Here is a 27,005-nt window from a genome sequence, read left to right on the forward strand (position 1 = left end):
GCATGTGATATATTACCTTAGCAGAACCTTAAATCCAACTGAGTTAAAATATTCGCATGTGGAGAAATTGGCCCTGGCAGCCGTTCAAGCTGTCCAGCGTTTTCGTCACTACATTCTTCTCCGCAAAACTACTGTTATTTCGGATTGCAACCCTATGATTTATATCTTGACAAAACAACTGCTAGGGGGCAAGTACTCTAAATGGATCGTCATCCTGCAAGAGTTCGACTTGGAGTTTGAGAAGTCCAAGTCTAAGAAATCTTTAGTCTTCGCGGAATTGATGTGTGATTTCCCGAGTGCTGACACAGAGACTGTGGCAGAGGAGTCCATTGCGGACGAATCTTTGTTTCTTATTAGCACTGTAGATCCGTGGTATGGGGATATAATCATCTATCTCCAAACCCAAACCTTTCGGCCTGAAGCTTCCAAGGAAAACCGTCGAAAAATTCGGTTTCAATCCCAGCAATACAGAATTATTGGAGATACACTTTATCGCCTGGGGGCAGACTTAGTTTTTCGACGTTGTTTAACTCACGATGAGGCTGAGAGAGTTTTGAATGATTGTCACTCTGGAGCATGTGGCGGTCATATGTCTGGGTATGCCACAGCTCAGAAGGTGTTGCGCGCTGGCTATTTCTGGCCGTCTATGTTTAAAGATTGTATCCTTGCCGTCAGAAAATGCCACAACTGTCAAGTGTTTGATCGCAAGATGCGCGCTCCACCTGCTCCTCTCCACCCTATAATTGCCGCTGGTCCATTCGCCAAATGGGGCATTGACTTTATTACTTGTAACCCTCACTCGGCCGGGGGGCATGCGTATATCATCCTTGCGGTTGATTATTTTACTAAGTGGGCCGAGGCGATGCCTACATTCGACGCAAGCGGCAAGACAGCTGCACTTTTCGTATTCAATCATATCATAACTAGGTTTGGTGTCCCACAAGCAATCATTACGGACCATGGAAGCCATTTTCGAAATGTCATGATGACTGAACTTACAAGCCAGCTTGGTTTGCGCCACGATAGCTCTACACCTTATTATCCGCAAGCCAACGGTTTGGTTGAGTCAATCAACAAAGTTCTAGTCGTCATGATTCGACGGATCATTGGTATCCATCGAACGAATTGGCATAACATGTTATTTTCGGCACTATGGGCATATCGAACTTCAGTGAAAAATTCAACAGGTTTCACCCCTTTTCAGCTAGTTTATGGCTTAGAAGCTGTGTTACCTATTGAGTGCGAAATCCCATCACTTCAAATGGCTGTCGAATTACTTCCAGCTACTTCCGAAGAGGAGAAACGGTTGTTATACTTAGCTAAATTAGATGAGACTCGACGTGACGCTACTTTAGCTATCGAGACTCACGCGAAACGAATGAAAGCTCAGTACGATAAAAATGTAACCCCTCGAAGTTTTTCGGAAGGAGACCTAGTACTATTATATGATCAAGCAAACGATAAGCTAGGTGCTGGAAAATTCGTTCCCATGTGGCATGGGCCCTACATTGTAAAGCGAAAGCTAGCAAAAGGGGCTTATGAGTTAGTTGATTTTGATGGGGACTCTTTGGGCAAACCCAGAAATGGACTTTACCTAAAGAGGTATTATGCTTAAAATGATGGATGGAGAAATTTTTAGATAGGTTAGATTTCCTTTCTAGCTAGCAAGTGTGTTAGTTTAGTCAGTGTGCTTAGCTTAGCAAGTGTGGTTTTTCGTCATTATTTTGGCTCATCTTGGTTTTACTCTTGATATTGTAGATGTCGACGCCTCTCCAAACATACATTGGATTTGCTGATGGTGCTTGTCGTAGTACACGGAATATCTCTTCCGCAGCTTGGGTTATCTATTCGCCCTCTGACGAGTTAGTTTCTATGCATGGGGTAAGCCTCGGTCAAACAACGAATAACATTGCAGAATACAGTGCAGTGGTTGAATTATTATCCGAATCTATTTCATTTGGAATTCGACGTTTGATAGTGAGGTTAGATTCTGAACTTGTTGTATTACAGCTTAATAGAGTTTATGCCATTAGAAATCCTGTGTTATTAAGGTTGTTTTTGAGAGTGCGTCTCTTGGAACGTGAATTTGATTACATTGAATATCAACATATTCCAAGGTCTTTGAATACATTAGCAGATGCAATTGCTTCTCAAGTGTTGGACAGACATTTATAATAATCATGCAAGTAAATTTAAAGACATTTCATCATACATGTTAAACAAGATAAGCCGATAATAGTGATATATAGATATAGATAGAAGTGTGTCCAAAAATATATACATCGTCTTCGATCATAGGTTTAACACACCTTATGATCGGCAAAATGATAGTGCAAAAAGTCAAAAATGTCACATGTGACTACAAAAGTGACTAGTCAATCACTGGTGGTGCTCTCTGTACGACACCACTGCGCGGGCTATCTTGCGCAGAAATCTCCTAAACGGTCCAGGGACTGCAACCACGAAGCGCTGAAGCCTCATTGGAATGTCATCCATAGTAGTCTCAGGTATATCTGCCGTGAGACGCTCTAGATCATGCTCCAAATCGGCTAGTACTTCTGCTGTCGCATCCTGTAAGGCCGGTGCCGGTGCAGCTGGATGTCGTCTGTCGTAAGGCCGGAGATTGGCTGGACGCTGTGGTCCAACATCTGCATTTTTAAAATTTTACTGTTACTTTGAGACGATATATATGAAAAATAAAAAATACATAATTAGAAAACTTGTGAAAATGAAAGTACCTCTGTCATCCCATTGTTCTCCCTGTGGAAGAACCATGTCCGGATCACCTCTGAAATCCATTCCGGCATATGGAAAGTCTTGTATCACAAAAAGCTGGCCCTCTAGCCAGTCGAAGTAACTGTCAGAGAATCGAACCACTGCAGCACCCTCGTCAGGATGCCGGGCCATCACCGCAACCCATCGAACAAGCTTTGGCTCCCGAGGACCCAAGTCATCAACAGTGAGTTGCTGAGGGATCAGCATAGGAACTCTCTCCAAGGCAAAGCTCACGACTAGAGGCCCATATCCAAAAGTCTTTAGTCGTCCGTTCTTTGCCTTGGTTAGTTGGCTCTTCATATGAGCCGACACAGCTTCGCACCAGTTGAAGATGGTGCCTTGGTAACAGTCAACTGCCATCCGCATTTGGGATCCGGAAGCAATGTGCAAGGCGGCCGCGCCACAAATCCTAGTGACCGTAAATGCAATAACTCTAAGTTCCGCCAGAGCGATGTGCTTTATCTCCACGCCCTTTTTATGGCGAGTCCCTGGTCTGCACCACTCCTCGCGGAGATCATCAAGGGATTGGCCACCCGGCCTGGTCCCCGCAAGGTTGAGTTGCTCACCTCTGTTTGGCAAGCCAGTGAGAAAGTATACATCCGAGGGCTCTATCTCGAGCTGGTGCCCTCCAATGTAAAAGCATTGATCTTGAACGTTCCATCGCTCAACTAGCCATTCCAAAAATCTTACCTGGCCCCTCATGCCCGGTATGGTCCAATATTTGTACAATCCACATGTTCTTAAGGCATCCAGAGAGGGTTGGTGGTTAATCGCAGCTTCATCGTCTTCTACGTGCTCTCTCTCTCTCCAGTCTAACATGTTTTGGCCCTGCACATCAAAAGAGTCAATTAGAAATTAATTTGAGAAAATTTGGTGGTTTTTTGAGAGAGTTAGGGTTTTGAAATGCGCCCTTTGCGGAAGACGCACCCCGGCTTTTTAGCACAGGGCGTCCGGACGCAGCTCGCCTGAAGGCGGACTGCGTCCCCAGACCTTTTTCCCGTGTGAGAAAAAGTCGGGGGACGCGGCTCACCCGAAGGGCACCTGCGTCCGCCGAGGGGCGCATTTTGAACCCAAAACCCCCCCAAAAAATGAAACAGAGACCAAAAACAAAAAACTAAACGGATAAAAATGAAGAGTGGGATGTGTAAAATACCTCGGTGAAGCGGCGTTCGATTCCGACGGTCAGATTTTCCGCAGCAACCACGGGAAGTTTCTTGTCAAAAGCTCCTTTTTCAACCTCAACAGTGAAACGGTAAAAATGACATGGTAAAAGGTCTTTTTATAGGTTTTTTGGATGAATTAGTTCATTTTTTACCATGAAAAGATGTTTTCAAATGTATTTTTGCCTATTTTAAACAGGTATGAGTAATGTGTCGCTTTTGTGCAGGACGAAGGGATTTCAAGGGAAATTGTAATTTTTCACAAACAAAATTTCAGAGTCATCTTTTAAGCCCTTTTCTGACTCCTAAAACATGAAAAGATCGCCGAGTGTTTCTTTTTCACTCGTTAAAACGGAATTAAAAGACGGTCCCCTTTTAGCTCTTTTCTGACCGTAAAATCAGGAAAAGATTGCCGGGTTTTTGTCGTTTCAAACTCGATAAGGAAATAAAACGACGTGTCTTTGATCGCTTTTTACTTTTCAGGTCAACGATACTATTATGAAAGTACTCCTTGGTCGCAAGATCAAGCGGTTCCCCCAGGTATTATTTTATACTTTTTCGGGCTTGAGGGACACAAATATACGAAAAAGTTCAACGTGGAGTTTCCTTAAGTTTTTCAGACTCTCTAAAATTGAAAAACGCCGAGTTTCTCCTATACTGGGCTCGTTAAACTTTTACAGTAAAGGACCTGTTCAATTACAAACAGGAACGAACCACTCCTTCCTAGGGTTCGCATTTAAACTAGGTTGGACTCGTCCGAAGGATGAGCTTATAATCAAGCATATGTTATCCTCCTCAAGCTTGTTAAAAATAAAGAGGTACTTGCCAGAAATGGTGGGGGAAAAAAGAGAAGAATGAACCTATTTGTCACCTTTTGCCTCAGAAGAAACTTTATTACCGCTCTTGAACACGACACTTTTCATTCACCTGGGTTGGGAAATCTTTTACCTCACAGTTGACTAAATCACTTTGAAAATCTTTAACCGGGTTCAGGGATCAACTTTGAGTTATTCGTCACCAAACCATCTGTTGTGTCGTTATGTGTTCAAGAGGTCTGCAAGCAAAACTTTCATCTGCAAAATACTTGTCATCCATTGACCATCCCTGAGTCAGTCCTTACAGCAACATTTCTTCAACTTGAACAATGATTTCGTGTTGCAGGCTTGCCTGCAACGGGTCGCTTTCTATCGACATCGACACATTATCTAGAAAGATGACTTAGGAATCGACAGTACCTTGAAGTCTGCATGCATCAATGGCAGGTTTCTCGCCTTTGACGTCAGTTTACATCATTGACTTTCGATCAAAGGATTCCGTGAAGTGTTCGACATCAAAACATCTATTCACATTTCACGGGTTGTGCTTGGTACTTTGAGAACCATTGACATTACTGGTGGTTTCTCTCACGCTTGTTAACAGTTTACATCATTGACTGGTAATCAAGTGGTTTCTACCATGTTCGACATCGAATCATTTAATCACATGGCTAGAATCGTACCAATTCGGGAAGTAGAAGTGAAGACCCTGGATCTAGTTTCTACCATCCAGGCTGCGAGGAGTTTTGTATTCATTATCTATGTAGACTAATCATAAACAGATGGCTGCGTCCATACTGTGTCTACAAAAGTCTATAAAAATGATGTACTGCAAGATCATTCCTGTATCAGAATAGTTAGTCCATTAGTTAAAGTTTTGAATCTGAGTATGGGAATGCCTACCTCAGTGATGATATAATCTTATCCATGTATTTTGTGTTGAAAATTGCAGGTTCCAACCAGGCCATCCACAAGGCAATCCTTGAAATGATAAAGCGCTTCACCCTTCCTAGAATTACAAAACCCTATTCTATTCCAGGCTTCGCACTTTAGGGGGCAATCTGTTACACTAAAAAATGTCACCTTGACTACTTACAGTTAGTATGGCTCCAATCAACAAGTCATGCTACCCTCTTAGGCAAGTCTCATGCCTCTGTTATCCATCTCAAACTCAAAGAAGAGAGAAAGTCTTGTAAAAATCATGTTTATCTCTGGGGTCGCAGGTTCTCTCTAGCCTTACCTGCGGGGACGCTGACCATGTTCACAAAATATGCGTCCATGGACGCTCTGTATGTTAAGGGACAGGTGCGTCCCTCTGTAAAAGGCAAAATGCGCGAGTTTTATCTTGAAAAAGTTACTTGTGGTTACTTCTAGAACATTCTAGAGGTCGGTTTGATGAAATGGATGCGCCTCCAGTTGGTTCATGTATCTCTATTAAGGGGGAACTTATCCCATCAATAAGGGAGCTATCCCACCCATAGAGGGGGATGATCCCATTGATAGTGGACCTGAATAACCTCTTTACAGCACTATAAATGAAGGCATTGAGCCAGAAGGAGAGGAGGTTGGAGCTATACATTTTCTTTGGGTAAATGCTGCAGGATTTAGGTCTTCCATTAGAGCCTTTGTGAGGAGAGATTGTCTTCACTTGATTCTACTTGGGAGAGGGTGAGCTTTGTCAAAGTAGAGGAAAACCCTTGATGGACCCTGGGAGGAACTTGCACAACACCAAGGCCAGGTTGTAAGAGTTTCTTTGTTTCGTTATTAATACAAACTGGTTTATTTTTCTCAATAGCTTGTGTTAATGAGTTATTTCATGTGTTCCTTGGTCTGCATGTTGAATATATGTTTTATTATATGAAATGCAAGTGCTTGGTAATTGTTTGATTGTTTGTGGTTGCAGGAATTGACTTGAAGGAGGAGCTCATCCGGATCGTCAAGAACGGACTTCAACAACAGCGTTTTGGAATAAGGTAAGCCTAAACACTTGTAGTTTTCATGTTGTAAAAGGTGTATTTAGAGAAAGATCATTCCATTTTGTCTTGTTTGTCATTAGAATGTCTTAGACTTCTAGGAAGGTCAGTCGTGTCCGCACCCTTGACAGATTCCGTGTGACAGGGTCTCATACTTATCTGAGAATTGCTATTAAGCATTGTTACCTTATATCATTTGCTACATAATCATCTATTAGTTCATAGATACATTGTTCATTCATTTATAAGTAAAAACATGATGAGATCCATACATAGCTGCTGTCACAAAGCATATACATAACCAACATAATAAGAACAAAGATACCATGAATACATCAGCCATAGAATCCACACATAAGCCAACATATTTACACATGAAAACCAAGGGAATAAATTTCTCATTAATGAATGCAAAAACCAATCGAGGATGGGACTACCATGTTCCACCCAACAACATATTGGTTGATCCAAATCTCTCTTCAGCCAATCACTCCCATGCCATATTATAAGAATGAATGTGGGAGTCATAACTAACCAAAAAGAACCAAATAAGCATGGATGATACTAGGAAACTATTTTTGTGTCAGGATTCCACATCTCACAATTGGCTATCACGTTTTTCTTCCACGCTTCAACAAATATGAGAGAATCCAAGTGTTTGAGCACAGATAGTTTGTTTGTACATGGCCCAAGCTCGAGGACAGAAGAGTAGGCTAGTGGGCGAAGGCTGAGGCATGGTGTGCCTCCATGGAATGTTGCATGATGGGCATGAAGGGTGTGGATGGAGCTCAGAAAAAATGGGATGAGAGAAGGACGTCGGTGGACAAGCCCTTAAAGCCCCTAAATAATAAGCCTACATGAAGCTATGGACAAAGGCAGGTCTTAGTGTTATTATTAGTGCATGTTGACAAGTCATGTAATTTTCCAACGAATGAAGCATTACACTTTATATGCATTGTCAATTGCAATATGAATTGTGCTAGGTTTGATCATTTTAGCATTGATATGGAAGTTTGACTTCTCACCGTTCAAAAAATTATAGATATTCTTTCCACTAAGGTCATTATTGACAATTACCTAGCATTGATGAATGTTATATTTTTATGGGCCGCCTACAAGACATATTTATTTTTGAGAACATTTGGTACCCTTTTTGCAAATGAAAATAATTTGAAATGTGAAGGTGCATGCTCATATTCTTGTCACAAGAGCTGCAGGACAAATCGGTCATGCATTGGTGCCTATGATTACTATAGACATAATGCTCAGCCTAGACCAACCTATTATCTTGCTCATACTTGATATTCCTCCAGCGATAGAGACTCTGAATGGGGTGAAAATGAAGGTGATATATGTTGTTAATTACAAGGTGAAATGTAATATAATGGACAAAATATACCAACACATTGATCTGCGCACATGGAAAAGCCAGGTTTGATAGTGCAAGAACCAGAACCTCGCAAAGTTGTATACGATGCATGTGAACCGACTTATCCTATGAGTTATGATAAAGTGTGTTGCAAACAAAGGGAAATGTTGCAGATCATAGTTTGAGCAGCATGTAAGCAGGAAGAAAAAATTCTTCGTCTCTATAATCAAATTGTACCTAATTTTGTTGAAAATCAATGTCCTAATATCAGAATAAATTTAGACTCCTTGAGATTTTGGCAGATCAAAAGCTTTCCTCCGTCGAGAGGTATGATCCAAGAGGATCTTATTACCACCTTCTACAGTTTACCATGCAAAAGTAAAATTTCATTGAAGCTTAGGTAATAAGTGTTTTAACTTTGAAATTAAAATGTTTGAGATTCGTGGGGATGCGTTCATATATTTGAATTTTAAATTGTAAAATAGAAATTGATTTATGAGAGAATTTTCCTCAAAATTAGTTTCTAAATTCAAGTTGGAATTGAGAGTCTCATGGGATTCCCTCTTATATCTTGAGTTTTGGATAAGATCCAAGTTTGGTGGAGTTGAGAGATTTCATCCTCAAAAATCTCATAAGTTCCTCTTTTTATGGATCAAGAGAGTTATTTTCTCCTTGGAATGGGGATCTAAGGAGATATTCTCTCCTTTGTTTATGGATCTAAAAAAAAAGGCTCTAAATTCTCTTATGTACTCCTTGTTAAAAAAATAGAGTTTTTGGAAGGAGGAAGGGAGAAGTTTCTAGAGAGAGCTTATTGAGAGTTTTTGGAGAGCTTGTTTGAGAGAGTCTTTTTTAGAGGGCTTGTTGAAGAAGCTTTTGTTTTGAGAGCCTTGAGAGCTCAAGAGAGGATGTCTTTCTGAGAAATGTATGCATTGTATTGGCCTTGAAAGCTCTTTGGTAGTAGAAGGCAGTTTTGGGATTCAATCCTTTTTGTAAAACATTGTATACATTCAACCTCTTTAAAGAAAGACAACAAAGCGATTCGACCTTTAGAGGCGAATCTAGAGACATATCCCAATGAGGGGGTGAACTTAATTATCATCTTTGTCTTGATGCTTCATGTTCATGTTTGACTAAGTTTTTTTCTATGCAAATTTATGATGATATTTTCATGCTTATGTAACAAAAGTTCTCAATCGCTTATAGTCAAGCTATAAAGACTTTATTGCAAGCTTCATGCTCTCCAGTTTTCATATCAACCTTGTGAATGACTTCCATAACTCTCTTGCAATAACATCGCATGAATATTTAACTTTATACATTACAGGCGGAAATTGTCCAAAATCACTAACCAATATAATTGACCTCCCACCAAAAGGAATGTTACCATTTTCTAAGAAAAGTTATTGAAGCCTTGAGTCAATGTTTTTAAATATATTTATAACAATAAAACTCATTTAGTTTATTAAGATACATTTCACATCAAAGATTAAAGAAAAGAAGCAGATGAGTACAACATGGCATGCACATGATGATAACTTATAAGTACATCATGGCATGCACGTAGGTGATCCCATGTCTGAGCACGACTCTTGGTAATTACACATTCATCGATGATTTATACATAGTAGATCTTAAATATACCAATGTTGTGTTAGGAGTATAGTGGTGCTGGAGATGGAATTTAGGGCCTCAAATGACAACAAGGTAGTACAAGAAGAACATTGTGGTTGATGCACTCTCCGGGAAATCAATGGCTTGCACACTCATGGAAATCACTAGAGATTGGAAATCCCACCTCTTGGTTGAATATTTCAAAATTAAGTATGCTTGAAAATTAATGGACAAAATCATCCAGGATGACAAGTACAAAGTAGAGGATGAGGTATTTCATAATAAAGAAATCATATGTTTGAACCCTAAATCTACACTCAAGAAAGAGATATTGAAGGTCGTACATAGCCCACATCTAGCAAGACACCAAGGGTTATTTGAAACATACATGCAGATCATAGAAAGGTTTTCTAGTAAAGGCCTCAAGGATGATGTGTTGAGGCACATATGGGAGTGTGCAAGAATTGTCTACAAAGCAAGCCAAGGTGTACTCTTGTAGGAATACTCTATCATGGGCCAATTCTAGTGCTTAAAGATGGGAATTCCAAAAATCCTAAGGAAACATTTGGGAGATTTTTTTTCTAAACAGAAAGAATTGGGCATTCAAGTAGTTGAAGTATCAAATCACCATATGAAAGGAGCATATGAAGCAAACATAAAGGTACTATGGCTCGAGAATTTTACATCCCTAAGGATAAGGATTCAAAAAATTGGTTTATCACAGACATTATTAGATAACCTTAGTCAATTCCTTGGGGTCAAGCCTTATCAAAATTAAGGCAAGGTACGATTTTCTTAGGGAACAAGATCATTAGAAAAAAATTGTTGAGATTGGAGGCAATGGATCTGGTGTTGAAAATTTAGCCTCGGGTAATATATTTCTTAGAAAAGATGTTGGCGTAGTTATGGATCCCTTTGATAAGCTATTTTGTCATCATTACCTTGTATTTGATTGTCGCTTGCATGGTATTTCTAGGGCTCTTATTTTCCCTTATGAAAAACAATCACCATGGATTCCTCTAGAAGAAGAGTGTAACGTGCCATTTGGCATTCCCTACTATATTTTAAGGGTTGCAAAAGTTGAAGAAACAAGTGGCACAAAACCTATTCCTTATAGAAGCAATGATGTACCTAAGGTATGCACTCGAATGAGAGGTAGTTGTGGACCCAAAGGAAAGGTTCAACTTGTGGTGGTTTGAAAACAACAAAAGCTCCTCAAAATGAAAGTGGTTGTTCAAATGAAAATATGGTGACTGAGAGAAGTTGTGGTGAATATGATGCGGGGAAGGAAAGATATAATTTTAAGCATACTAAATCATCACATAAGGGTAAATAAAGGGGGGGGGGGGGGGGGACTTGTAAGGAGTTCAAAGAAAGATAATAAAGGATTGTTGAACAAGTTTTAGTTTGTATGAGGAAATGGAAAAAAGAGATGGATTCAAACATTGGCAACATTGCTATTGGAGTTGTTTCACCAGTTGATCTTAACCTAAGACCAAACTCAAAAAAACATAATGTTAAAACATTGAGGGCACCACATAAGAAGAACATCTTGAGCATAGAAGGTTTTGAGAAAAAATAATTCAGCTGTCAATGTGGATAACAATGTAGAAAATATGGATCTTGAGGATTACACTCAAGTTGACATACAAGGTGCTACAACTGAAAGGGAAGAAGATGGGGAATCTTGTAGAAATGACTCAATGGTTGTAACATGTGCCAAACAAGATGATTGTGGCTGGAGTGCAATTGAGAAAGGTTTATATGTGAAAGTTGTAGAGATATTTAGAAAGATCAATTGCTTTTAATAGCACAAAACTTATTGAATGGTTTGAAGACCTATTATGAGATAGAAGAATATATCTATCACAATGAATCCACACTACAATGGACAACTGGAGATGGGACAAATTCACGGTCTGATGGAAAACAGAAAGGTTGACAACTGTGAATGCAAAAAAATGAATCTTTTCCTAAAGAAATAACGAGTATTGCTTGGAAGGTCAAATGCTTCTGGACGAGGAGTATTCTTAAATAACTATGTTAACAAGCATGAGTATTTTGGGGATTATACTAGTGAATTGATTTTTCAATGAGAAGATGATAAGAAAGGAAAGATATATGATTGAGAAGGATCCTCCTTCCTTTTCAAATAGAATGATCGGTGCGTTATTGATGCATACCGAAAAGGACATAAATTGAAATTTGAAAATCATTCACCAACTCCAAATTGTTATGAAAAAGTGATCATGGTTGTTGGTGATCATGCAATAGGATCAAAGAAGATCATGTAACACTTGAAATTGCAATTGCATGAGGATAAGAAATGTATGGAAAGGGGGACTATAATTTCCCCGTCAAATGATTACCCAAGGTGGAGGATGTAGTAGACCATTTAACTTCGTAAGATATAATAATTTGTAGGGGGGAACCCATTATTTGATGTTATTCGAGTAACATTATATAATTTGAGGTCAATGGAGGGAGAATTGCACTAAAAGTCCAATTTTGGGCAAATGGAGGGCAACTTGTGAGCCACTCAAAATTTAAATTAGGAGGGAAAAAACCATAAGGAAATATATAAAAAGGAGAGAGGAGATTTATTTTGATCATCATGTTTTGGTGGATATTTTTTATTTGTGAGTTGAGGCTCTTGGAGGGTTTGGAGACCCCTTATCTCTAATTGGTTTTAGTGGTGAAATATTTCACCCTATCCAATCCCTTCTCCTCATTATGTTTGGAATATTTTTATGAGGCAATTCACTTGTTTGTGACAATAAGGGAGAGGTTTTGTGGCATAATTTGTTTGAGAAACAAAGGATCAAATTTGTGAAAACGAATCTTATCCAAGGCATTTCTAGGGATAGCAAAGGTCAAACCTAGGTAGAAAACAACCCTGAAAACCCTCCCTAAGGCATGTTGCGCTTTTAAAGGAGTTCTTATGTCAGTGAATCTATTCAAGGAAGAAAACTATGTGGGAAAGTTCCCCTAAGAACCTACCTATGGTAGTGGCCACCTTGAAGACATTTTCGGTAGTAGAAAAGTATTAACTAGGGAAGTGAAACCCTACTAAGATAAAAAATCACTTGAGAGTGCATTTTTTGTGACATCATGGTTTATTTAAGGCCGATTGAGCCAAGGTTTTCTCAGGAGATTCCCTACTAACAACGACAGATCAGAGATCAATGATCTACCCTACCTATGATTTGGTTGATACAGTGAGGGTTGTTCAAAGGCAAAGATAGGGCCGATTCAAAGCAGTAACATCACCTTTGTGTAGATCTGTGGTAGTGGGACAAGTATGAAGTGTATTTCATGAACTACGGAAACAAAGGTCTAGTTGGTTGGACCAAGACAACAAAGAGGTAGAAATTTTGAGGTTGGTTGCAAGGTCGGGCTAAGAGTAGTTGGTTAATGGGGTTTGCTGATAATTTAGCAATTGTGTGTTTCTAATCTGTAGTGTGAATATCGAAGAACTGTGGGTTTAAACCCAATATGTACTGTTGGATTGATTTCATGTACATGAGTTGTTGATGTTGGTTACATTGTTTATTATATTCAATATTGTTTATTTATTCACAAAATTGAAGGAAAATTGTGATACTAGTTAAAATACAAATATGTGGTATGCTCTTTTCAACCTTAAGGGCAATTTTTCCCTATGGGATATTACACTTTATAAGTGTTGTTTCCATTTGGTTTTGGTTTTGGTGGCATTACTTTTCCCTCGCTAGCAAATAATTGTTGCATGGAATCTCTGGCGAGTTGTTTGTCGTCCTAAGGCGGGGTTTTGGAAGGCTGGTTGCAAGAGAAAGATGCTTAGCTCCCCCTCATTTTGTGTAGGATGCCTTATCAATGGATTTCACATCTCTTCCCTGTTTGAGACTCCTTTCCTTGTTCCTGAGTGGATCTCCTGGATGATAGGAAGTATGTTGGAGCTTAGACAATGGGTGATTTTAGATGGTTCTTATGTTGGTGCAAGCATGACTCCATTGAGCCCTTGGAAATTTATTCCTTTGCATGCTATATGGGGGTATCAGGTTGGAAATTTGGTGCCAATCGGCTTGGTGGTGAACGAGTTTGGTGTCTGTTTGGGTTTCTCCTTCTGTTATTGGTCTGCGAGGTTGGGTCCACAATTGCCCTGTCATATCGGCTTTGCATTATATAATTATTATGTTAGCGCAAACATGACTTGTTTGTGCCCTGGGAGTAGGGTATAAATTTGACGGACACTCTTACTTGTGAAGTAATTTTTTTATGACGGGTTTTCTTTTAAAATTGCCCTTTGTATGACGTTTTATTTTTATTTTTACCCATCATTTAAATATCATGTATTATGTGATTTTGTTAATTTTTTTGTAGTGAACATAATTTTTTTTTTTTTTTTATTAATATAAGTTTGAGTTTTGTGTTAATAAACTTTTTAATTTTGGCTTGACCATACAATAAGCTTCAACCAAGTAATATCATAGATGCATATGTTTTATATTATTTTAAAAAGATCAAACATATCCAACCATGTTCATTCCTAATGCCAAACTGGCCAATGATTTGGTGGAATTATGAATAATCATTATTTACGTAATTTCAAATATTTTACAAAGTATGCTAAATCATTCTTGAATTTTTTTCAAGTAGCTTGTTCAAACCCATTAACTATAATGTATTATGAAAAGGAAAAAATGATCTTAGCTTTCAATTTAATGAGTTGGACTTAAGGAGCACCTTATAAATAATAAAACAAGTTTGAAGCCACTTTTAAGAATTTGGGAGGATTCTAACATTTCAAGCATTAATAATATGTAGACATAGATTTTGAACAAATTCATAATTTCTCACAGTGAAGAAGAATAGAGATTTCAAGTAGATAATCTAATACCTAAAAGGCACAAACTCAGTTGTGTTTAGATTCAAGTGTGCATGTATCAAAAGCATCATAGCCTTGGTAACCACACATTTGATATTTGCATATCCAACCATAAAATATATTTGTTTTCTAATCAAACTAATAAATAATCCATTTTATAAAAAATGAGATCTATCACTAGTGTGCCACCAAAAAGAAACTAAATAAAACTCTCAAAAATCAAATGAAAAACAATTATTTCACCTATTAAACAAAAAAAAAGGTCAGTTGGTGTTTTATATAGAATACCAATGGCCCATGGGTGTGGACATGCCAAGTGAGCCTCAAGCTTTAAGGTTTGAGCTTCAATGTTCATGCTAACCTTTAAGTTTCAGGCTTCAATGCTCATCCTTTATGCTTAAGTGTGTACGATGTAGGATCACATGGTGTGCTTGAAAAAAGAGATGAGTTTTTCTAGTAAGTCAAAAGGTTCACTACAGATGAGTATATGCTTATCTTGAAGTTTCATCTTAAAGTCTTGGTATTTATGGTGTTGCATAAAGAAAATGACTAGCTTCTTTTTTTCTATAGTTTATTTGAAAATGTGTGTGTGTGTGTATATACGAGTAAATTTTGAAGTCACCCATCAAATTGACGATTTGAAAAATTAGGTAACTATAGTAAGTGACGTGCATATTTTAAAATAATTAGTATTCGACGATTAAATAAGGAAAATATGGGTAAATACCCATCAAATTTAACCCCTGCTTGGGAGATTTTATCCTTTGTAGAATGCATGGGTGTATGATGTAAACTCATTTTCTCCTTTCATCATATTTGGTTCTCTATTTCTTGAGTGGTTCTTCTATTGTAATGTTGGTAATTTAAGGCCTTAGGGGTGCAAAAAGGCTTGGTGGCTTAATATGTTTAATGTCAGTTCACGTTCCTCTTCCAAATTCTGGTCTAAGGGGATAATTTCCCTGTTTTCTTTTCATAATGTCTCTATGATCACTTTGTTTTCATGGGAGCCTTTCAGGAAATGGGCTGACAAGTGGTTTGAAATAATTTGATGGCTAGTGGTGTGGTTAAAGATGACATGTAATTAGGTTACTGCACTGGTCTATACTCTGGTTGAATTTTGTAACCTCTACAGGCATTATGTATTTGTGTTATTAAACTGATTTTTATTGCATTGGTATCATCCTTCCTGAGCCCTCGAGTCTGCCTTGAATTGTTGGGCATAAACTATTACACTCGGTTTCTTGACTATTTTCTTTCTCATGCCACATTAGCGAGTTCGGGTTTGAAGAGGGGCTACTTCTTATAGTGAGCAAGTCTATCGTAGGCAACCTTACATGCACCATAATATTCAAGGCTTTGATTGTTGGTTTCAAGCACTCACCCCTACCCATGTTCATGATGAACTCACTAATATGGAGGAGAAAGGCTCCTCTCATCAATCCTACCTCTCAGATACTGAAGTCCTATCTAAGAGGGACAACTAGGTCCTAAACACTAGCCACACGAGAGGGAGGTACAATCAATATATGTAGGCAATTGATTTATACTAGCAAATGAAATTTGTGATGGGTCAGACTATCCTTGATCGCCATAAATCTTGCCTAAATATCCTCCATTCTCTTGAGCACATGCACAAGCATCTCAACACTCTTGATAGAAGAATGGTGTAATGTTCCAAAATAGGGAAAACAGTGCTATGCAAGCAAATAACAATTTTCACTACAAAAATTTCAAAACAATTAGAAGACACCCATAACTATCAGAAATATGGAAGCAGTTGAGCCATTTTACTATAAACTCGTGCAAGAGTACAAAATATGGAAGGAATGCACCTAGGCTTGCCTCAAAGGCAAGCGAAGCAAAGACCAGATGAAGTGATGACAATCCGGAGCTACAATCAACTGACCAATTGCTACACTACGTAGTCCCCAATAATTCTACATTGTATGTTGCAAAGATATGGCTGAAAACCCCACCTCTAGTGCTAAGAAGATTATGAAAATTTATATCTAAGCTCCTTAGGAAAAACCCAAAAAAACCCAGAAATGGTTTGGCCTGATTTTTACCTCCCAAAATCGACCCCCAAAAGGTCCCATGCCCTCCAAAACTGCTGAAGCACACTATCTACCAATACACCAGCAAAATCCTCCTCAATCACTCCGGAAATGTACTAATCACCTCCGCTAATGCTTCCCTTATCTCTCCCGACAAGGACCAGCCTCAAAGGATATTTCTCCACTTCCCACGTGTGCCCAATCTCTGCCTTCTGCACTGGCCTAGGAAGTGTGAAATCTCCACTGAATGATAGCTCTCTCCTCTAGTCCCAAAACTCACCCAAAGAGCAGCAAATCACTAGAGCTTCTCTTCCGGAATTTCCCTTGGCGAAAGCTTCCCTGAAGAATGCCAAAAATCACAACTCAGTTTCTCCTACTGCGTCCTCCAGAAATACGCACCACCTAGAGACACTGAATACAAATGTTGGAAACCAAATTGAAAATCACCTTCAGAAGATTATGAATGAACCTCTCTAGGGTGGCACTCGAAGTCCCCCGAAGAAATGGTGAGTTCTCTGCTTGGAAAACTCTTGCTAAACAACAAGTGACTTGGCTAAGTAGCTTGAGCAACTAAGAAGAAATTCGATATGCCAAAGATGTCAAATGAAGAGTGTTGCATCCTTTTTATAGATTCCGTGGAGCCTTTTTTCCCTCCTTTGTGGGTCCCTCATTGAGCCTTTGATTTTCCCTCATGCATTTTGAACCATTGGCTTAGGGAGTGCGTATTTCCTTGTATGGGTGGCCCCACATGCTATTAACAAAATCCCAAAGTAACTTACTTCTAACTCCTAAATCTTGTAATAAAAACGAAATGGGCCCCGTCACCTCCAAAATTGGCCCCAAAATGTAGAAATCAATCCTGTTCCAAAATAATTTAGGAAGAGACATTACAAATAGAGTGGATTCAACATCATCTTGGCATTCTCCTTGTAGCATGACAAACTCCAACCAACTCAACAACTCTCATTTTGGTTGTAAGATCTAATTAAGACCCCTCAACATAATGCATAATGGTTTTGGTGTGTGATCAAATAACTATAGTTTCTTTTGTCATTGGCCACTCAAACCTGAATATTAAATGTAGCTTGTTTATTTTTGTAACTTCTTAGTTCCAATTAGCTCTCATTCATTTTTTACTTTGGTCAATCTCCCTTATAAAAGACTAGCCTAAATTTTGAAATTGTAATATAATTCTCTAGTTAATAAAATTTACTAGAAAGACATGTATATTTTTTAAATAAATATTTTCACAATATTAAATTAAAGATAACCCTAAAATACCTCGTTAAAAAAATGGTTGAAATTTTCCATGCGGCCAAGCGAGAATTTTGCCGAGGAGCTCACTTGCATAGTAAGCAATCAAAATGTGTACTTACTTATTTGTGTTAGACTCGGATTTAATTTAAGGGTGATGATTTATGAAGACATATATGAATGTTCTCCGTATTTAGGTTATTTATGTTGATTAGATTAGGGCAGCAATTCATAGGCGACTAAGTCTAAAATCTAGAGTGCTTTTGTGCTGATGGCATCAACATGAAAGCTTTTATCTTTTGGGTATAACAACAACGCAAATTTATAATTTTCTTACCCAATTTCAAAAGAAAAATAGAAAAACAAAAATAAAAAAGTTAAGCGACACTTTAGTTTACTTTCTACGAAGCGGAGGACCATACCCTACCTGCTTCCTTTGCCTGTTTGCCAGGTGTTGCGGGCTGGTGGGTCCACACGGTGGTGGCACATGGCCAGTTGCCACGCATTACCGAGCTGTCCCCATCCCTAACTATTCCTTGTCCGTCCTTTAATCATTCATACATACATACCTCGCTTCGTTGGGAGACATTTTAATATTATTTTTCCTTAAACGCGTGATTTGTCCGTTGGTCCTCCGAGGCGTATTAATACGCGCGACACTCAACACTTCCTTGCTAATTCTGTTATCTCACATTTCTCGGTCCATTCTAGTCGAGTGTTCGAACCTCAAACAAGGAGATTTAGGCTTCGAATCTGTGGTGGTCTGTTCTCAGATTCAGATTTGCTCGGCAGAGGGTTTTGGCTCTTCCACATATAAATTAGCTGTAACAGGCCCTTTTGAGTGTGAGCGAGAATGGCAGGGGCAGACAAATACGCATTTTCGGCAATCTTGGCCGTTGTGATGATAATGGTGGGAGCGGGAGTAGCAGCAGCAGCAGAGGTGACCGCAGCATCTCCCAGTCCAACAATGGAGGCAGGTGCTGCTTCCATGGCCTTCGTCCCCTCTCTATTCTTCGCCATCATGGCCTCATTCATCCCCTTCTTGGTCTCTCGATTTTACTGAGATCTCTTGCGGTTGCTCTTTGGTCCATTTTTTAGGATCAGCGAGGGGCGGCTTTTAATATCAACTTATATATATTTCTGATATTTATACGGCAGTATAGGTATAGGTTTAGTGGAGGTTATTCTTTTCTGGACGAGTGCCAGAGTATTTTGCATCTGGAGGTTTTCTTACTTCATTGTTTATTCATTTAGGAAATAAAGGGATCTCTTCATAGCCCTTTGTATTGAATATGATTTTGAGTTAATAAATTTTGTTTGATAATCTTGGACTTAGCAGATTACAATGGCTTCGCAGATTTTGCGTTTTTCTGTTGTTTGAGAATCGTGTACTACCATAGTACACCATATTTATTCTTTAAGGAGCGTATATTATTATGTCAGTTACGGTGTGTATGTATACATATGTATATATGTCAGACGATAAAAATATGCAGGACATCCCTTTCATCATACACATCTCTTACCCTTTTTTTAATGCTTGCCTTACTTTCTACACTTCTCATGATGAATAAATTTTGATATCAATAAGCCATGCTAAGCTTTCCAGCTCTGTATGACCATAAATTCTTTTCATAATGCATTATAGTATCTTTCCATCTGTGCATATGATCATCATTTAAAATTTTCGATGTGCAGAGTCAATCGTATTAGGATAAAACAGTACAAAGCATTTGATAGCCTGGCATGCGAAAATTTTAAAGTGCTACTCATTTCTCGAATCCGAACAAAAGGGCACACAGCATTCTATACCGGACATGGTATCTTTCCGGTTCATGATCATTTAAAATCGAGAAGCATAAACGGGTTACATTTTACCACAAATTGTGACATGATGGTTTTTTAGTCCGTTTCCATAAGATTTCTGATGATGGTGCTGAATTGGTTGACATTTTTTATGGTGTTACACTCTCACAGTCATGTTTAAAATGAAGTGCCAAATTCTAATGAGATATTAGCAGGGAAATTGTGGAATTGAGAAATGAAGAGCCAAATTCGAATGAGAAGTTAGCAGGGAAATAATTCTGATGAGAAATTAAGAGTCAAATTCTAATGAGAAATTAGGAGGGAAATTGTGAAGTTGTGAAATTCCAATGCGCAGAGTTTCATTTAAGGATAAAACAGTACAAAACATTTTATGCCCTGAAATAAAAAAACTTTCATGTGCCAGATTCCTTTCTTGACATATCTGGTAAAAAGGGTACAAAGCATTTTATACTGGATAAAAAAAGATAAAAAAAAAGAAGTGTTTATCAAGGTGGAAGAATACTGGATAGAAAAAAAAAGTGTTTATCAAGGTGGAAGAATTGTACTGATCATTAAAAGTGGTCTGGGCAAAAGATCTCAATTTTTTTTTGCATCAACCGTGTTTGAATCTCAAAATTTTTTGCATCAACCGTGTTTGAATCATGATGAATTATGATGGAAGTGGATTCAATAATTTTTTGGATCAACAATGTTTGAATCATGTTTTTTATGATGGAAGTGGATTCAAAATTTCAATCATGTTTTTTGTGATGGAAGTGGATTCAGCGCTATCAAAACTATCAAAACCCTCCGGGGCACCGAAAACTTTTAAGCTGTCAAAACTTTCAAGTTTCACAGCTGTAACTTGGATTTACAAGTTTGACAGCTGTAACCTGGATTTACAAAAATCCTTGCAGGATTTTATTAAAATCTTGCTAGAATTTTCATGATTTTCAGCCCAAAAAAGCAGTCTTGTTAGACAACTGCATAACGAGGTGGATGAAGAATTGCCTAGACTGCCATAAGTGACTGGAAACTGGGCAAAAAATTTCAAAAAATCTTACACCCAAGTGTTTGAATGTTTGAATGAATCATATTTTTGATGATGGAAATGGATTCAGCACCATCAAAAACCTTTGGCACACCCAAAATCTTGAAGTTTAACAACTATATCTTGGATGTGCCAATTTCTCTTTCATTTATGTGCCAAATTCTTTTGAAGTTTAACAGCTATAACTTGAATATGCCAAATTCTTTTTTATATGTTAAATTCATTTACTTGCATATTCCGTCAAAAAAGCATTTTATACTGGATAAAAAAGGCATTTTATACCAGTACATTTCTCACAACTGAGAAGCATATAATCTAGAGTCGAGAAAAAAAGCGTATTAATTTAATAAAGAAGGAACCCCAGGGGCAGCTAAAACTGAAATGGCCAAGATAGATAGGCATCAAACCATAGTTGGCACAATACCATATCCTTCGTCGTTTGGTTTGGCCCCGCCCTCATTAATCACAGGCGTATTAATGGCGGGTGCATGCTAACATCGCACATTGTCTTAACTTTTAATTGTTTTTAATGGATGGATAATTTCAAATTTTCTCTCCATCAAAAGGGATGGATGGATGAGTGGATGACTTGAATGAGGGAACTTACATTTGTGGACTGATGCCAATGTTGTGTTGCATATTCTTTAAGTTGTGGATTGTTGCCAATGATGTTTTGTATCTTTTTTTTAAGTTGTGGACTGTTGGCTTTAAGTTAGGGTGTGGACTGTTGGCTTTAAGTTAGGGTGTACTTGGAGAGGTAATGTTATGAAATTAATTTTAATTAACGGAATTTATAATTGTGAATAGTGGTGAATGATATTCTTTGTGTGTTTTATGTTGAAAATTTGGAGAGTTGATGTTATGGATGATTTAATCTTGTGAAATTAAGGTGAATGAAGGGAAATTGGTGAATGGTGTTTTTTAGTATGTTGCTGATTTTAGAGAGTTAATGTAATGGTGAATTGAGTTAATCAAATGACATTAATCATTTAAAATGATTGATGTGCATAGTGTATTTTTGAAGATGTTTTTAAGTGTTTTGTATCTCGACTCTATAAATTTAGGGAAACATCCGAGGGAAAACGTGGACAATGGAAACATCCAATCAATATGTAAGGAAAACATGGACAATGTTGAAAAATAAAATGAATTTATTTTTTACAAATAAAAACAAGTTGTCATGTTGCATGAAACTTGTGGCCCATGGGACCTTATCACAAAGAAGAATAAAGTTCAAGATAATGGTTGTGGAAGTTTATCAAAATCAAGGGCCTATCACAAAGAAGAATAAAGTTCCAAATAATGGTTGTGGAAGTTTTTCAAAATCAAGGGCCAAGCAAATATGCTTTCTTTAACTCTATGTACGTGTTCCACAATTTAGAATCAATACAACTATGTAAATTGCTTAGAAGCCAACCCCTATACTTTATTCAATGACATCTTTTAGACTTGGTATTGAAAAGGTTCAATTGGTTGATACCTTTGGAACCTCTTGGGGTAATTCCATTTTTCATGAGCATTGAACAATTGGGGTGTACAAGCTTAATTTTAAGTAAAAAATCTTCATAAGTATTAAACCATTTGTAACAACATTTTTTGGTTGCCCCCTCGTGTAAATATTTTCATGTGTGATTGAAATTAATTGTGATAAATGTAAAAATGACTAGATTGAGAAGAGGACATAGATTCAAAGCTTGAGAGAAGTTGCATGGGAATTACATGAGGAAATAACCAAGCTAAAGAAGTTTTTATTTAATGGCCACCCATATTCATGTTGAATTAAAAACAAGTTGGTATAGACATTTAAATGGACCAAAAAAACAAACTAGCTTGCTCTCGTGGGACGTATTGTTCCAGTCCACACATAAATTTAGAATGTTGAAAGGAAAAGGTGTTAGAATGTGGTATACACTAGACGACAAGAGACACAAGGAGATGTTATGCAAACAAGACTGAACACTTAGCAAAGGAGCATATGAGGAGAGTGGATGCTCTCGGTTATGCAAGGAATTTGTGAGAGAATTGCTAAGGAAAAATACTAGAAAATCTTAGTGAATATAGGCTTGGAACGCTAAGGAGTGTGGCTTAAAATTATGAAATTGTGGTGTTAAGAAGGTGGAGTCATGATGGGTTGTGGATTCCTCCTTAGCAAGTGGAGACGATGTGTACTCTAAGACTTCTCTTGGTGTCTTCACAGGTGGAGACCTTGAGGGTGCACTCTGGATTCTTGTGAAACCTATTAGGTGGAGGAATGGTGTGCTTTGGATGCTTGCCAAATTGCAGATGGAGGCATTATGGGCTTTAGATTCCTACAATGTGAATTGGGGAGAGACACCATAGGCTCTGGATTCCTATAGCGAATGTTGGGTGGAACATTATGTGCTCTGAATTCCCTGAAGTGTTGTTTGGTTGGAGACACTGTCTAATCTAGACTTCTGGGTGCCAAGTGGAGGCATTGTGTGATTTAGATTCCTGTGTCAATTGTTAACTAAACTTGTGTGAATTTCGCTTGAGCACTTCACTCCTTAAACTATGAATTTGGTTTAGGGGTGGTTAATTGCAAGAAATAATGGCAGTGTAATTGGCCTACAATTGGGAGGAGAGTTGAAGTCCCTCCCTTAGTTTCGAGTCACTCTACTAATAAGGTAAGTTTCTTACTTGTATCTTTATGTGTACCTATTGCACTTTGAATGATAAAAATTGTTGTTATATGACAACGAGTGTATCAACACAATTAATGATGGAATATGTATTCTTGTGTATTTTCAATGAGATGGTTTGTATGATTATTATCATGGTGTGAGGGACTTGTAGACCCATGTTGTTGTCGATATATTTTCTGACTTGTAGAGCTACCTACATGATTATCTATGTTTGTTTAATGAACACAGTTAAATCGCCATGGCGTGTGTAATTCCTTGGTTTGGGTGTTATAACTGTCAAGGAGTCCTTGTTTCCCAAGAACTAATAAAATTTGGAGTTGTCTACCGAGGTGGAGGAATTGCCCGGACAACCAAAAGTGGTCGGAATCCGGGCAAAAGAATTTCAAAAAATCTTGTAGATGCAGTGTTTGAATCATGTTTTTGATCGTGGAAATGGATTCAGCACCATCAAAAACGTCTGGGTCACCTAAAATTTTGAAGAAAATTTTGTTGTTAAAGAGTTGTGTATATGCATGCTAAGAATTAGCATGGATTTTTGTTGTACATGAATGATTATTTTCCCTCTTTACTCATGGACCAATAATGAATTAATGCATGATATATTAGGGAACCTGATATAAATTATTTTAGATCCATTCCATAGGAGGATTTGGTATTACAATAGAAGAAACCATAGAGCATTGTTAGCCATCGATTGGCTGGTTATAATTCCTATTAATAAGTATATTTTTTCTAAGGTTGGAACTTGGATTGGTTGTGTTTGATGTAAGAATGTATTCTAGTGTTCTTGGAGGTTTTGGGTGAAGTTGGGCTTCCAGAAGAGGCCAATTCTATGAAAAGCTTAAGGAAAAACCTTAAATCATTTTGAGTTGAATAAGCATAAATTGGCATTGTACCTAGGAGTATCTAGGCTAGATATAATTCATGTGATCTAGGCATATATGAGAATCTGGATATATAGGAGAATTGTTGTGATGAATTTCGTGGAGAAAGTAGATACATATGAGGCTAGCATTAGAGGGAATTTCAACCTACAAGTGATCTCTTAAGGAAAAATAATAAAATAATAGTTAACATGATAAAATAGTGGTTATGAATTTTGGAGGGAAAAAAAGAAAACTAATTTTTCAATTGAATTTTCTAATTATATTTTTGGCTTTTCTTGAACACGTTTTTTTCATGTATCTTCAATTTTTATTAATGTGGGTCTTCTCGAAAGTATGCATAATTGGTACTTGTTGGATGTGAAATTTAATTTTGCATCCAACGAGTGTCTATCTTTGAAATTTGAGGCAAACAATTAAAAAAGTTGTTTTTCTTCTTTACCCTCCAAAATATTTACATGTACCTCTTTTTAAATTTAAAGGATTTTGATTGGTTTACATATTATGACATGGAAATTACATGAAAATTTCATGGGAACTTTTAGGCTGAAATTTCCTTTAATGATACATCCACAAACGGATTAGGTCGAGGTCTATCTAGTGTGGGACCCAATTTGGTAAACTTCACAAGGTCCAGATAAGTGGCAAAAGTCGGATATCTAGGATGGTGGAAATAAGTTTGGGGATTTAGATGCATTTCAGAATCTGTATCATTTTCATCGTAATAAATCATCATCAGAGGTTTGTAAGTGGTCCAAACACATCTGGGAATTCAGATCATGTCATGTGAGAAATATTGGGAATGCCAGATTTTTGTATAAATTGGATAGTGTAAAACAAAGAAATAAAATGTGAGGGCCGGACTTGGTGGGGTCCACAGGATTTTCTATGTGGAAAGGGTTACGTGGATGTAGCCACATCCACATTGGTGTGAAGGATAACATGGAACTACGTGTTGAAGTGGTAGAGCCATGCAGACACCATGTGGGTGCCACATGGAAGGATCTTGTTTACATGGCAAATATTAAATGATCAAACTTTAAATGGGCATAACTTTTGATCCATGCATGATCCATAAACTATTGTGCATATTCCACTGGATAGTTCGTCATAACATATATGATAAAACTGTATTTAAAAATCCAAAATATACATTATTAGGGTTGTATTTCTCTTTAAGGTTTTGGATATGTAGATTAATGTTAATTGCATATATGTGAAAATTAAAATTATGTATAAAATATAGAAAAGTGAAATAAAAACTCATAAACCATGATTGACACAAGATATGACCTGGGAAACCCTTTAAGGAGAAACCCATGTTGGAAGTTGAGGTCATTCAACTCTCTTCCTTTGAATATAAAATGGTTGTAAGTACAAAGAAGTACAACCTATGGCACGTGGCTACTACAGTGCACAAATTCTCTCTATGTGCTCTATCTGGTATCCCTCTTAGCTATTTTTTCTCATCTACGGAACAAATGCACTTGAAATAATGGAACCGTTTTTCCTCCTAATGGCCCGATTATAACATAGCTCGATAGCCTACTAGTGGTTGGGTTTGAATACCCCAACTCTTAACCAAAGTTATAATATGGACTATTCTAGAGTCTTCTTCATCATAATCATGTGGCATCCTCTTGAATTATGGTGGTGAAAATAGAAAGGTCAAATTTTGAGTGGCATAAATTTTACCTAAGGACTTTGATTGATGTGATTCTTGTGTTGTTGGAAAGGTCTTTGTGTGTAGAATATGATAAAAATGTGTGGTGCCAAAGCGACAAAGTTTTACCCCCAAAAATCATCGTTTGATGCCTAACAAAATACTCCTAGAAGGTTTTAGACCCTAATTTGTTAAATTGGGTCCCAATGGTAAAGATGGTCTTGTGAGCTAATTCCTCCATTTTTTCCACTATGAAAGACATTGAGATGGATGAGAAACAATGTAATGATCCAATCCAAATCACACCTCCCCTTTTTGGGAGGTTTTTGGTCCCTAGGAAATTTTTCCTCCACCTTCTCTCGGGTGCACCATTTAGCTTTGCTTGGAAATTTCACTTTCAACCCAATCTACCAAAGGCCATGTTGTCGTTGTCTTGTAGTTTTGGACCTCTTCCGAAAAATTGTATATTCTATCAACTCTATGTGAGAATATGGTGCCAAATCCTTCACAAAAGGTAGGCCCTATTCCTCTCCCTGATCTAGCATGGAAAGCTCATAGAGATTCAGATCCTCTACATTCATAACTGAGTAAATGCTTATGTATGGTGGTAGACTATGTTGATAGGAATTATCACCCACCTTTTCTAGTATCTCGGAGGGACCATACTGCAGAGCCTTCATTTTCATACCAGGACCTTGTAGCTTCTCATTGTGCAACTATAACCATACTCTGTCTCCCACCTTGAATGATTTTTCTATTTTGTGTTGATCATGTTTGGCCTTATATTTTTCTTCTGACTTCTATAGTGTCTCTTATACTTGTATATGGATATGCTTGATCTTCTCTACAAATTTTTCAGCCCTCAAGGAGTCCACTGTAAGATCATCCCTCACCCCTCCTTGTTGTTCATATGCAATATCCAAAGGTGAAGGCAACAAATATCCAAAACAAGTTTCAAATGGGGACTTACTAGTAGAAGTATGGTGATGTAAGGCCAATTTTGAGCCTACTACCCATAGTCCCAGTTATGACTAAAAATGTGCTTCCTTCAACCCTCGAG

General features: G+C 37.8%; 1 pseudogene; it reads left to right on the forward strand.

Annotated features, from left to right (window-relative positions):
* Nucleotides 1–10,238: 10,238 nt before the first annotated feature.
* LOC149185845 (histone-lysine N-methyltransferase CLF-like) lies at nucleotides 10,239–11,688 on the forward strand (annotated as a pseudogene).
* The last annotated feature ends 15,317 nt before the right edge of the window (nucleotides 11,689–27,005 follow it).

This window comes from Pinus tabuliformis, chromosome 3_1, assembly GCF_031772625.1.
Source record: "Pinus tabuliformis cultivar Carrire ecotype Pingquan chromosome 3_1, CPIR1, whole genome shotgun sequence".
Classification (NCBI taxonomy): Eukaryota; Viridiplantae; Streptophyta; class Pinopsida; order Pinales; family Pinaceae; genus Pinus; species Pinus tabuliformis.